Raw genomic sequence first — 15132 nt, forward strand, 5'->3', positions numbered from 1 at the left:
TGCACTCCAGCCTGGGTAACAGAATGAAACCCTGTCTCAAAAAATAAAGTAAAATAAAATTTTATGTGGGAACATTTGAAGTTTGTCCCCAAAACTCTTATCTAATAAGCGCCCCCCCCGCCCCGCTTATTAGATAAGAGGGAGACTTGGCTCTGACTTTCCGAGTTTCTAGGCTGGGTGGCTCCCAGTAGACCAGCTATTCATACAGCTGACTTGACAAGGACACAACCCCGTGAGGGCAGGGTCTGTCCCCACCCACCCTGCTCTTGGTCAGAACAGTGGGAAAGGCACCTTCTTCCACAGACATGCGCCAAGCCCTGACCTTCAGCCAGCCTGCCAGGCCTCTCTGCTGCCCTCACCGACCACCAGGCACAGGCACTTAGGAGGAGAGTGAGTGGGGTGGGGAAAGACAGTCCTCACCTCTGCCAGGAAGGGCTCGAAGTCATGTGGAACGGGAGTTCTACCCCCTGGACCTCAGTCCTTCTTCACTGGCTGTGTCGCCTCCCTGGACTGCCCCCATTTCTTCATCTGTAAAATGGCTACCATGAGAATGCTCACAGGCTTATTAGATAAGAGCTCAACTGAGCAAGCATGTGAAATTGCTTTGCAAACTGTTCAGTGCCATAAAAGCAGAAGGAACCACGGTCATTACTATAGTAGGCACCCCAAGCCCTGTAATGGGTGTGACCCCACAGGCACTGCTAACTTGGGAGGGGTTCAGATACCCCTCCTGGGCACAGGCCTGATGGCATCCTGAGTCCTTCCTCAAGACAAGAACCTCAGGTGGGAAAGGGGACCTGTGGGTGGCTTTGTCTTAATTTCAACACAAGCTTAACAGTAGCTGCTAATTATGGAGCATTAACTCTGTCCCCAGGCATGCTAAGCCATTTTCCTCTCCCCATATCCATGTGGGGTAGGACCTGGGGCACAGAGGAAATGGGCACAGAGAGGTGAAGTACTTTGTACAAGGTCACACAGCTGGTGAGTGGCAGAGCCGGGACTCCCGTCCAGGTCCCCTCATTCCCAATTTAGTGCTCTTAGCTAGCATGCTGGACCACATCTTTGTTTCCCATTATGAACTCTGCCCTGAGACAGAGGGGAAAAGGTGAGTCAGCTGCTTAATGCTGCTGCCTCTGCTGGGCCCTGCTCCTTCTAGGAGAGGAGCCTGAGGCCAACGCAGGCAGGGCAGGGAATGGGAGTGCCATCCCAGAGCCCCGGGGAAGGAGCACAGCTGACTGCTCCTGAGCGCATCTCCGTCCTAATGACACCAAGGCGCGTCTCCTTCCATACCGTTGGCCGGTTTAATGGCCCATGGAAAGTCCTTTAAGGCTAACCTAGCCAACCTCCTGCCCCAGTCTAGAGCCAGTGGCTCTTTCTCCATTCTCTGGGGAGATGGAGAATCATTCCCTTCTACCCACAATAACCTTTCTTATACCAAACTCACAGATCTACTTAAAGCACCTCATCCTTTTCTCGTTAGTCTAGTGATGGTGGCTTCCCCCTACCAGTTTGATTTGCAGTACTCAGGGGCTAAAGTTCCTGTCGTCCCTCCAGGATGATGACAGGGTTGGCCCATTGGGCAGCCTTTTCCCAGTGTGGAGAGTCAGATCACAGTGCTGAGAGCACAAGACCTTTCGTTAACCTTCCTCGACAAAGTGCTACACTTCCTTAATGAGCTGTAATGAGAAATGCATCTGTGGTGACAAGAAAATTAGGTGGAAGATCATTGACTGAACTTGTTAATCCCTCAATATGTGCCATGGCCTACGCTGAGCACTCTGCACACATTACAATATATCATCCTTGCAACCTCCAAGCAGGTTTTTTTTTTCCCCAACCCATTTTACAGACAAGGAGGCTGAGACTGAACAGAAATGAAGTATCTTGTCACTGATCAGATGGCCATATTGGTAGAGGGGCCAGGACCAAACGCTGTTCTGTCCTGCCCCACAGCCTGGGCTTTAAACTCCTCAGCACACCGCCTCACTGCTGCAAAGAAACCCAGGTGCAGAAGGAACTGCACTGACTTCTTACTCCACCCCTTCACATCTAAACCAGATAGAAAAGGGATTTCTTTACAGAGGCTCTGTAGATTTAAGCACTTTTCTTTCAGACAGACTACCTCTTAAACAGGCTTGGCTTTTTTCTCCCCAATCACTTCAAAATACAACTGGACCAATTCAAGCCATTTGAGTCAGTTAAGTAGTAGTTTCCTCCCTGACTAGCATTTATTGAGCACTTATTGTATGTCAAGTACTTTGTATTCATTGTTTTTATTTAATTCTCATAACAACCTGAAATAGGTGATGTCATTGTGAGGCGGTGCAGTATGGTGGTTAAGCATTTGGCCCTTAAAATCTGGCTACTGCTTGCCCTATTGCCTGCTAGCTGTGTGACTGTGGGCAAGTCACTTAACCTCTCTGTGCCCAGTTTTCTTATTTGTAAAATGACAATGATCATAGGAAAGTTATGAGGCTTAAGCGCATTAATATATGTAAAGTGCTGGAACCAATGCCTGGCTTTATAGTAAACATTCGTTATTCCCAGGACCATGTTACTGATAAGGGAACAGGAAGATAAAGGAGCAGCTACACTGGGAGAGCTGCCATTTTCACCCAGTGAGGCCAATGCCAGAACCCACACTGTTTTTTTTTTTTTTTTTTTTTTTTTTTTTGAGACGGAGTCTTGCTCTGTCACCAGGCAGGAGTGTAGTGGCATGATCTTGGCTCACTGCAACCTCTGTCTCCCTGGTTCAAGCGATTCTCCTGCCTCAGCCTCCTGAGTACTTGGGACTACAGGCGTGCACCACCATGCCTGGCTAATTTTTGTATTTTTAGTAGAGACGGTTTGACCACGTTGGCCAGTATGGTCTTGAACTCCTGACCTTGTGATCCACCCCCTTGGCCTCCCATCTCACTCTGTTACCCAGGCTGGAGTGCAATGGCGCGATCTCGGCTCACTGCAACCTCCACCCCCTGGGTTCAAGCAATTCTCCTGCCTCAGCCTCCCAAGTAGCTGGGATTACAGGTGCATGCCACTGTGTCTGGCCAATTTTTGTATTTTTTAGTAGAGATAGGGTTTCATGTTGGTCAGGCTGGTCTTGAACTCCTGACCTCAAATGATCTATCCGCTTCGGCCTCCCAAAGTGCTGGATTACAGGCATGACCCACCGCGCCCAGCCCTCTTTTACCTTTTTAAAAAGCCACTTTACTGAGGTACAATAATTTACATACCAAAAAATTCACTAGTTCTAACTGCAATTCGAGGACTTGTACTAAATTTACACTTGTGCAACTATCACCATAATCAAGTTTGGAACGTTTCTGTTATCCCAAAAGGATCCCGCATGCCCATATACAGTCACTTCCCCTTCCCACCCCCAGCCGTAGGGAACTACTAATTTACTCTCTGTCTCTATGGATTTGCTTTTTAGGGGAGACATTTTATATAAATGCAACCTACAATATGCAGTCTTTTGTGACTAGCTTCTTTCACGTTACCTGATTTTTTTTATGTGTATTTACTTTTAAAGAGGTGGGGGTCTCATTTTGTTGCCCAGACTGGATTTGAACTCCTAGGCTCAAGGGATCCTCCTGCTTCAGCTTTCCAAGGAGCTGAGACAGTACGCTGGCTCACATGATATTTTTGAGGTTCACCCGTGGTGTAGTTTATATTAGTAGTCTGTTCATTTTTATTGATGAATAACATTCCATGGTATGGATATGCCTCATATTTTTTCATTCACCAGATGATAGACATTTGGATTTTTTCCACCTTTTGATCTTTATGAATACCTTTTAAAATTTTAGTAATCTATTATGAAAAAATTTAAACATACAATGAACCCCCACGGGCCCATCAACCACCTCAACATTTAACATTGGCTGGGTGCCATGGCTCACGCCTGTAATCCTAGCACTTTGGGAGGCTGAGGCGGGTGGATTGCTTGAGCTCAGGAGTTTGAGACCAGCCTGGGCAACATGGTGAAACCCCACCTCTACCAAAAATACAGAAATTAGCTGGGTGTGGTGGTGCATGCCTGTAATACCAACTACTTGGGAGGCTGAGGCAGGAGGATCACTTGAGCTGGGGTGGTTGAGACTGCAGTGAGCTGAGACTGTGCCCCTGCACTTCAGCCTGAGGGGCAAAGTGAAATTGAGACTCTGTCTCAAAAAAAAGAAAAAAAAAAAAATTAGGCTGGGCACGATGGCTAACGCCTGTAATCCTAGCACTCTGGGAGGCCAAGGTGGGCGGATCACCTGAGGTCAGGAGTTCAAGACCAGCCTGGCCAACAGAGCAAAACCCTGTCTCTACTAAAAATACAAAAATTAGCCAGGTATGGTGGCACGTGCCTGTAGTCCCAGCTACATGGGAGACTGAGGCAGGAGAATTGCTTGAACACAGGAGTGGGAGGTTGCAGTGAGCCAAGATCACACCACTACACTCCACCCTGGGCATCAGAGCAAGATTCCGTCTCAAAAAAAAAAAAAAAAAAAAAAAAATTAACATTAACATTTTGCTATTGTTCTTTCGTTGAAACCACTCGTTTTTTTTGGAGTATTTAATTTCTCATAGGTAATATATTAATCAGGTTCTAAGTCCAAGGAGTATAAGAAGGTATTCCTTTCACTCTGGAAAGTCCTATCCCCCATCTGCTCAGTTCTCACTTCCCTCCAACCACTGTTTTGTCCATGGAAACTTCCAGAATTTCTTTATGCATATTATTACCAGTCCATTCTTGGATTGCTGTAAAGAAATACCTGATGTTAGGTAATGTATAAAGAAAAGAGGTTTCACTGGCTCTCGGTTCTCCAGGCTGTACAGGAAGCATAAAGGCTTCTGCTTCTGGAGAGGCCTCAGGAAACTTCCACTCATGGGAGAAGGTAAAGGTGGTGTGTGCCACTTCACATGGCCAGCATAGGAGGAAGAGAGAAGAGGGAGGAGGTGCTACACACTTTTAAACAACCAGATCTCATGAGAACTCACTATTATGAGAACAGCACAAAGGGGGATGGTGTTAAACTATTTGTAAGAAATCTCCCCCATGATCCGATCACCTCCCTCCAGGCCCCATCTCCAACACTGGGGATTACAATTCAACATGAGATTTGGGTGGGAACACAGAACCAAACCATATCACACATGCAAGAAAATATAAATATATAGTCTTGGTCAGGTGTGTTGGCTCATGCCTGTAATCCCAGCACTTTGGGAAGCTGAGGTGGGCAGATTACTTAAATTCAGGAGTTCAAGACCAGCCTGGGTAACATGGCAAAACCACACCTCTACAAAAAATATAAAAATTAGCCTGGCATGGTGGCACACACTTGTAGTCCTAGCTACTCAGGAGGCTGAGGTGAGAGGATTGCTTGGACCTGGGAGACAGAGGTTGCAGTGAGCCAAGATCACACCACTGCACTCCAGCCTGTGTGGCAGAGCCAGACCCTGTCTCAACACAAAATAAAACTAGATAGATAGATAGATAGATAATAGATAGATAGATAGATAGATAGATGTCTTTTCTCACCTTTTATACAAAAGGTAGCATATTACATATACTGTTTTGCACCTTGATTTCTTTTTCACTTAATAGTATAGCTTGGAAATCTTTCCATATCAGAAGACAGCTTCCTCATTCTTTTATTTACATTTTATAGCTACATATTATTTCATTGTGTAGCTATACCATAACTTATTCAATCAGCCACCTACTGATGGACATTTGGACTATTTCCAGTCTTTTTTTGTTTTTGTTTTTGTTTTTGTTTTTTTAGTAGAGACGGGGTTTCACCGTGTTACCCAGGATGATCTCGATATCCTGACCTTGTGATCCGCTCGCCTCAGCCTCCCAAAGTGCTGGGATTACAGGCGTGAGCCACCGCGCCCGGCCTATTTCCAGTCTTTTACTCTTAACAGGCAATGCTGTGGTTCATTGCCTTGTACATACGTCATTTATCATGCAAAACATCTCTAGGATACATTTCCTAAAAAGGAATTGCTGGGTGAGAGAGTATGTCCATTTGTAGCATTTGTAATTTTCACTGATTTGCCCTCTTTGGCAGTTGTATCAGTTGACACTCCCAGCAGCTGTACACACTTGCAAGTTCTTGATTTCCTATTGCCTCACCAATAGAGTGAGTTATCGAACCTTTTAACTGTTACATAATAGTTCTGTTTTTCAGCTTTTGCCTCATTTTCTTTCTTTCTTTTACTTTCTTTGCTTTAGTTTATACATTTTTATGTTAAGAATTTTTGAATGGGCTATTCTTGTACACCTTGACTCATGTTTTAAGGCTTTTTAAAATAACAGCTTTAATGAAGCATGATTCACATACTATACAATTCACCCATTAAAGTGTACCAGTTCGTGGTTTTCAGTATTTAACTCACTTTTAATGCTCATCCTCAACCTTTAAGAGTATTTTTTTCTAATTACGTTAGTATTATGTGTTCAGAAAAGCTGAAAAAACAAACTACAAAGAAAAACATAACACTGTCACTTAGAGATATCCACTGTTAACATTTTTTTAAAACAAAAATAATACCATATTGTAGATCATATGCTGAGGTTTGCTTTTATCATTCTCAGTTCTTCTCTCAATTATGTGTTCAGCCTCTAGCTCTTCTAGTGACATAATCATCAGTGATGATAACAATAGCAGTAATAGCAATAATAGTACTGACTTACTGAGAGCTTATTATGTGCCAGGCACTGTATCTTACATACTTTATGTGCTCTACCTCAATTAATCCTTGAAACTCTTTGTTGGTCAGTACTGTACTCATCTCTATTTTACAGCTACAAAAACAGGCTCAGAGAGGTTAAGTAATTTGCCTTGTGTTAAACAGGTAGCAAGTGAAAGAACTAAGGTTTGAACACTCATCTATGCAACTTCAAAATCTCTAGTCACTCAGCTACAAATTCAGATTAGAGACATTCAGGACTGGTTAAAGAAAGCAGCCCCTCTCTCAGGAAGAGTCAGGAGGGCAGAGGAGTTACAGCCTCTCAACAGCAACATTGGGGCCCGCCAATGCCAGTTCCTGATGCCCCCCTCTTTCTCAGGGCTGGTGAGTGCCCAGCGCCCTTCACCTGCACTGGCAGGATTCTGTCCTAGCTGTGTGTGGCCCTCTCTCTGTCCCTGGAGGGCCCTCCCTCCCTCAGCTTGTAGAGGGGGAGTGGAGTGGGTAAGGAGGTGTTGCTGGAGAAGTGGCCTGCATCGCGAGGTGTGGGAACCCCTCTGGCAGGAGTCATCTCATAGCTCTTCCAACCTGTTGGTAGGGAATGACAGAACAATTCCAAATCTCTGCACTGCACAGCCTCCCGTTCCCTGTCCCACACTTCCCACGTCCTCCACCGTGTTCCAGCCTCACAGACACTCTGGGGGCATCTTCTGCAGTTGCCTAAGCCAAGTAGTCAGCAGGAGGTTCATGGCTGTTAGCTGGAGCGGAAGGCTGACTGCCTGGTTGCCACAGCAACAGCTGTTGTAAGTAAGTGGTCCTTGTGACAGGAGACAATTTAATAAGCCAGATCTGGGGGCCTAGTGGGAAGGTTGCTAGTGGCTTTACTGGGTATCTTCTGTGGTGCTGGAGCTGTGGGCAGGGGTGTGTGACTGAAGAGAGTTGGAGTCGGGGGAGGCCAGGCATCTGCCTTTACCCAAGAGCTGGAGGCTTTTGTCCTGCAGAGGTAGGCGCAGCCAAGAGGGAGCTGCCTCCTGTGTCTTCAGAGGTCCCGACACTCAGCTCTGGACATCACCCAAGGCTGAGGCCTTGTACTTCTGCTCCCAGCTGGAATGAACTAGCTTGTATCAGAGCAGTTCTTCTGCTGAAAACTGCTAAGAAACATCTGTGTGCAGTTGAGACTGAGGCAGACGGGACAGGTGTCCATATCTAGGGCCTGATTTCAGCACGTGCAGTAGCCCTGGGGAAATGGCTTGCTGTTTCTGCATCTCTGTGCTCCTAGTAAAACAGCAAAACTCCTGGAAAGAGTTGCCTACACTTGCTGTGCTGTTTCTCTCCTTTCGTTCTTTCTTGAATCCACTCCAGGGAGGTTTTTGTCCCTACTGTTCCTCCAAAATTGCTTGTCAAGGCTGTTCTCGCTTCATTTGCTCCCTAAGGGATCTCACCTCAAGTCTTAGGTTCCCAGGAAGCTGACTCTGAGATGGAGGTTTACGTGCAGCAGGTTTGTTCGGCAGCACTTTGGAATGCATACGTACAAGGCACACGGGATGGCGCAGAGGGAGATGCTCCCCTGCGATGGTGTTGCAGCAAAGGCTGTGGCTGACCTCCAAGGGTGCTCCAGAGCCAGGGCAGCCTCATCCGTAAGGTGGGGTGGGGAGTGCTGAGCAGTGTACTGTGGAGGCATTACCTTGAGTCTTCCTAATATCCTTAAGGAAGAGGTTCTGTCATTGTCTCCATTTTGCAGGTGCAGAGGTGGAGGCTGAGTGAATGATACATCTTGCCCATTGTGGGGAACTGAGACTCAAACCCAGTCTTTCTGCCTCCCAGAGCCCTAGCTACGCTTCTGTTTCATAAAGCCTCCAAAAAGCGTGTTGAGGAATCTCCTGGGCCAGGTCTCTGGGAGGCCTGTGACTGTCACTCCCCTGGGCTGGCTGCTGGGAACCTCATCTTCACCATGGAACTGTCAGGCTACAGTGGAGGCTTCCCACAGATTCTGTCCCTATCTCCTTCTAAGACACCAAGGCTTCCGTGTTACAGGGTCTGATGGAGCGACTCTGAGATGTTGCAAGAGTTCGAGCAGCCTCAGAAGCAGGATGAAGGGACGAGGCCCCAGAGCGCCAGGCCTCTCTTCCCTAGCCTCTCAGTGGCTGCATTTGGCACATGTGTATGCACATTTTAGGAAGGGATGTTTCCTAGGGTGCTGCCTGCTTTCCCCACAAATGGCTCTGAAACTTGAAAAAAAAGTCAATTCCAAAATAAGCAAATCTCTAACCACTGGGTGAACCCCTCTGTGCCGCCTTGAAGAACTTTTGTATTGAAAGTATGTGTGTGCTACACCCGCACACACGCATATGCTCTGATACACACAGACACATCCCTGTCCACAGCAAAGCTTGTGCCTGTGTACACACATAAGCACACTCACATATTCACACAAATATGCAGACCCAGAAATGGAAACACTGAGCAGCATCAACACGGGGGTGATGCCACTCCTGTCCTTGCTGTCACTGGGGCTGTGGCTGGTGCTGCTTCTGCTGCTGCCAGGGCCACCTCTAAGAGCTGCTGCCCCCTAGGGAGCCCAGGCAGCATTCTCTGACCTCAGAAAACCATGCTTGCTCTTGCCTATCAGGGTCTGGGGTGATGTTTGAAGCCTGCAGGAATGGTTTTAAATGTTGATTTGAGTCATCTGCAGAATCTTCCGTTTCACTTAGGGTGTGCCCATTTAACCTCTGGAGAGCTACTGCCAAATCACCCACCCCTCCTGCAGGCCCTCCTCCCAGGTCCTAGCAGTCCCCTTTGCCATGACAGTTGGTAGAGGTCTTGGGGTTTGGTTCTGGGTACAGCTGCTTGAGAGATCTTTCAAAGCCAGAGGACATCCAACTCAGAATTAAAGTAAGACTGCTGTTCCTACCCCCACACTCCCCTCCCCGCCCCATCCCAAAGGCATGGGACATAGGAAGTAAGAGGTACCAACTTGGGATTTACCTTCTGGCTCTTCTTCCTGTCCGTGGAGCCCTCCCAAATTGAATGCTTTTCAGCGGTACTCAGAGTACAAGAAATTCTTCCTCTGCATCGTATTCTCTCACACACACTTTAAAAGTGCTTGCTGTGAGGCAGCCCCCTGGGAGTGCTGAGCTAATTCTATCCCTAGCTTTGTTTCTTTTTTCAAAATTCACGTTTAACCAGTTTGGCCCAAAAGGAAGTTGGGCATTTCAGGGCTCCAGGGAGTGCCAAAGGCTTGGGATTGCGCCAGGGATTCTGAATCTGGACTCCAAGCATGGACCTCAGGGGTTTGTGAGCCTCTGAAACCACCTGCAACTGCGTGCGAGTTTATGTGTTTATGTGTGCTTTTTTCCTGAGGAAAGAGTCCATAGCTTTTAACAGGGTCTCAGCAGGTGTGCGATCACCATTCCCCACATCCCCCAGAAAAGCTTAAGAACCATTGCCTCAGGGACAGAGTATTGCCGTGGTGCCATCTCTGCTCACTGCAACCTCCACCTCCTGGGTTCAAGTCATGCTCCTGCCTCAGCCTCCCTAATAGCTGGGATTACAGGTGCATGCCACCACATCTGGCTAATTCTTGTATTTTCAGTAGAGACGGGTTTTCACGATGTTGGCCAGGGTGATCTCAAGAGACTCGCCTGCCTCAGCCTCCCAAGTGCTGGGATTACAGGCGTGAACTACTGTACCCAGCCCGGAGTATGTAGCTTTATAAACAGGCAGAGTTAAGTAATTGCATTCTAGAATCAAAAATCTAGGGAGGCGCCAGGCGTGGTGACTCACTCCTGTAATCCCAGCACTTTGGGAGGCAAAGGCAGGTGGATGATTTGAGCTCAGGAGTTTGAGACCAGCCAGGGCAACATGGTGAAACCTGATCTCTCCAAAAAGTACAAAAAAATTAGCTGGACATGGTGGTGTGTGCCTGTAGTCCCAGCTACTCAGGAGGCTGAGGCAGGAGAATCGCTTGAACCCAAGAGGCAGAGGTTGCAGTGAGCCAAGATGGTGCCAGCTTGGGTAACAGTGAGACCTCATCTAAAACAAACAAACAAACAAACAAAAAGAAAACAGAATCTCAAGACAGATTCTTAACAAGAAGTTTAGCTTGGGGGGCTGTATGCAAAGTTTTGTGTGAATCTGCCTTCTGAGAATAGGATACAGATTTCATTAGATCCCCAGAGCGTTCATAACTCCCTGATTTAATAATCACAGATACAGAGAATTAATGATGTTAAAGTATTAATGTCATCTGAGAAGGTAGATATTTTTAATAGTGATTCTTTTTCAAAATGTGAATGCATTTATTCATTGAAGAAAACTTGAAAAAAATCTTCTGGAAATCTTCCAAAAATCACCTATAATTCCAACACCCAGAAATAATAACTTTTTTTTTTAAAAAAAAGATTTTTCCAGTGTGTCTGATGGCTGTCTCTCATTCTCTGTGTGTGTGTATGTGCATGTACACACAAACCTAGAATCATACTGATTTTAACATGATTTTTATCTATGTAGTATCTATTTTATGAGCAGTTTCCTGTTGTTAGTTTTCTAAAACAGTGTTTTTCAAACTTTGTTTAGTAATGGAACTCTTATTTTTAAACCAAATCTCGCACAGAAGTCTAAAATATAAAAGAGATAAAAGGTGAGACATTCTAGTTAAAGCGCAGGAAGAGAAGGAACACAATTTGAAAGCTACTGTGCTAAAAATATGAATTTTAATGGCTATATTATATTCCATCATATGGATGTATAGGGTGACCAGATTTAGCACATGAAAATACAAGACATCCAGATAAATTAGAGTTTCAGATAAAAATGAAAAAATTTTTAGTATAACTATATCCCAATTTGAATTTTAGATAAACAAATACTATAAAAAAGAATAATTTTTTAGAATAAATGTATCTTATAGCAATATTTGAGACATAATTATACCAAAAAAATTATTTGTTGCTTATCTGAAATTTTAATTTAACTGGGTATCCTGTATTTTACATGGCAACCTTATGATATGCCATAATGTAACCACTCTCCCATTATTGGACATTTAGATTATTTCTAATATCTTACTATTATAAAAAATATTAAGCCTGTGTCTTTGTACCTACATCTTCATTATTTATTATTTTATAACACCCTAGAATCAAAATTACTAGACCAGAGGTTGTGAACATTTTAAAGGCTTTTGATGCATTTGCCAAGTTGTTTTCTTCAAAGAAATGTACCTTCCACAGCTGTGTGTGAGGGCACCCTGACCCATTGTTAGTGGTTCACATTTGCTTGCCTTTCTGCCCCAGCAAGGTCCTGAGTCTTCAGGTGGGATCCAAGATAGCCAAAATGGGTGGGGGCCTGAAGGTGCTGAAGAACCCAAAGGGAGGGGCTGGTTAGCCCAACAGCATCTGCTGCTTGGGGTCAGGGATCAGGGCTGATAAGAAATAGGGTAGAGATGGCAGAGACTTCACCCAGGGAAAGTCAGCTCCAACCATGTGTTGCAGAGACCATCCTTTCTCCATGAAAGTAACAGTAAGCTGTACACTAGGCCCATGGAATGCGTTATATTTAGTAAGCAGCCTTACTTACCATAAAGACAACCATTCCAAGGAGAGGAGAGGCTACAGAGGAAAAAGTCTGAAAAGATCTGAAAAAAAAATAACAATTACATAAACATAGTAACAACCGAAAGGATGGAAAATCACCCATAATCTTCCCATCCTAACAAATCACAGTTTTTAGTTTTCAGTATACCCTTCTTGTCAAGGTCCGTAATTTTTACATAACTGCAATCACACAGTGTATACAATTTTATCCTGCCCTTTCCTCCCTTTATTGTGCAAGCGTTTTTTTGTACTGCTACCGAGCTTTTATAGCTAATATTATTATTATTATTTTTTCTTGATTTCAGAGGTATAATTATTCAGCAAGATAAATGAGAACATCCAGATAAACAAAAATGGGATCAAAATGCACATATTAATTTGTAGCTTATTTTTTCCCATTTAACTATGTCTAGTGAACATCTTTCCATGTTAAAAAATGTTGATTTCTGCATCATTTTTGTAACTGCAGTACGTTCTATTTAAGGAGTCTTCCATCACTTTTTTTCCAGGCTCTTTTTAGGGGTGGGGGTCAGGGATCAGCTCATATTTAATGATGACATTTTTAAATTGTACAAGTATTTTCCCATTTGCCCACTACAAATTTAGTCTGTTAAAATGACAGGAAAACACCAACCAATCACAGGTTTAATAAGTTTACCCTTTCAGTTCCAATTTGCAACACCCAATATTCTTTTGAAATATAAAACAGACCAGTAAAGGCCAACAGTAAATTTCTGCCCTCTTGACAGAGTTGGAGAGTTCAGTCCAGGTTCTATTATGGTTTAATTTTATAAATGAAGAGATGGAGATTCAGAAAATGTAAATAACTTCTAATAGATCATATGTCAATGAGTGAGAAATGTAGGCCTTTTAATTCCATATGTAGTTTTTTTCTTTTTTCTTTTGTATTATTGCAGTAAGAACACATAACATGAGACCTACCTTCTTAGCAAATTTTGAAGTGTACAATCCAATATCATTGACTACAGGGACGATGTTGTACAGCAGACTCTAGAGCTCATTCATTTTGCTTGGCTGAAACTTCATAGCTGTTGATTAGTAATTCCCTGTTTCCTCTACACCTCTTCCCAATAGCCCCTGGCAACCATGAATCTGACATTTTGATGTCTATGAATTTGACATCATTATATTTTAGATACTTCATATAAGTGGAATCATGCAGTATTTGTCTTTCTGGGACTGGCTTATTTCCCTTGGCATAGTGTCCCCAAGGTTCATCCACATTATTGCAAATGGCAGGATTTCCTTCTTTCTGAAGTCTGAATAGTTTCATTGTATGCATCTACCACATTTTCTTTATCTGTTCATCTGTCATGGACATTTGGATTGTTCCCGCATCTTGGCTATTGTGAACAATGCTGCATTGAACACAGGAGTGCTAATATCCCTTCAAAGTCTTGATTTCAATTCTTTTGGATAAATACCCAGAGTGGTCTTGCTGGATGTTATGGAAGTTCTATTCTTATTTTTTTTTAAAGAGCTTCCATCCATACTGTTTCTGTAGCAGCCGCGCCATTTCACATGCCCACCAACAGCATGCAGGAGTTCCAGTTTCTCCACATCCTCACCAATACTTGTCTTTCTTGTTTTTTGTTTTTTGTTTTTGTTTTAATAATAACCATCCTGACAAGTATCTTTTTTTTTTTTCTTTTTTTTTTTGAGACAAAGTCTCATACTCTTGCCTAGACTGGAGTGCAGTGGTGTGATCTCAGCTCACTGAAACCTCTGCCTCCCTGGTTCAAGTGATTCTCCTGCCTCAGCCTCCCAAGTAGCTGTGATTACAGACATGTGCCACCATGCCTGGCTGATTTTGTATTTTTAGTAGAGATGGGATGTCACCATGTTGGCCAGGCTGGTCTTGAACTTCTGACCTCAGGTGATCCACCTGCCTCGGCCTCTCAAAGTGCTGGGATTACATGTGTGAGCCACCACACCCAGCCCTGAGAAGTATTTTATTGTGGTTTTGATATGCATTTCTCGATGATTAGTGATACTGAGCATTTTTTCATATACCTGTTGGCTGTTTGTGTATATTCTTTGGAGAAATGTCTATTCAAGTTCTGAGCTCAATTTTTAAATCAAGTTACTAGTTTTTTTTGTTTTTTTTTGTTTTTTTTTGTTTTTTTTTTTAACTGTTGAGTTGTAGGAGTTCCTTATATTTCTTTGGAAATTAACCTCTTATAAGAAATATGTTTTGCAAATATTTTCTCTCAGTCTTTTCACTCTGTTGATTGTGTACCTTGCTGTGCAGAAGCTTTTTTAGTTTGATTCAGTCTGGCTTTGTTTATTTTTGTTTCTGTTGCCTGTGTTTTTGATGTCACGTCCATGAAATCATTACAAGACAAATGGCATGAAGATTTTCCCCTATGTTTTCTTCTAGGAGTTTTACAGTTTCCAGTCTTATATCTGTCTTTAATCCATTTTTAGTTGATTTTTCTGTATGGTATAAGACAGGGGTCCAATTCCATTATTTTGCGTGTGGATATCATGTTTTCCCAGCACTATTTGTAGAAGAGACTATCCTTTCATCAGTGTGTATTCTTGGCACCCTTGTCGGACATCAGTTGACCATATATGCATGGGTTTATTGGGGTATCTATTCTGTTCCAGTGGTCTCTTTGTGTCTATGCCAATTCCATACTGTTGTTTGATGACTGTAGGTCATCAAAATACATTTTGAAATCAGGAAGTGTGATGCCTCCAGCTTCATTTTTCCTTTTCAAAATTAATTTGGCTGTTTGTTGTTACATAATAACTTACTGAACCAATTCCCTACGGTTGGAACTAGGGTTTTTTCCTACAATCTTTTGCTATTATAAGTGAAACCAAATTTTAA

The 15132-nt window shown here is 43.7% G+C and overlaps 1 protein-coding gene across 2 annotated transcripts in view; it reads left to right on the forward strand.

Moving 5' to 3' along the window:
• The window catches only part of GALNT16 (polypeptide N-acetylgalactosaminyltransferase 16), a 98065-nt gene that overhangs the window by 30578 nt on the left and 52355 nt on the right, over window positions 1–15132 (forward strand). The window lies entirely within an intron of this gene.

The sequence above is a fragment of the Chlorocebus sabaeus genome, chromosome 24, assembly GCF_047675955.1.
Source record: "Chlorocebus sabaeus isolate Y175 chromosome 24, mChlSab1.0.hap1, whole genome shotgun sequence".
Classification (NCBI taxonomy): Eukaryota; Metazoa; Chordata; class Mammalia; order Primates; family Cercopithecidae; genus Chlorocebus; species Chlorocebus sabaeus.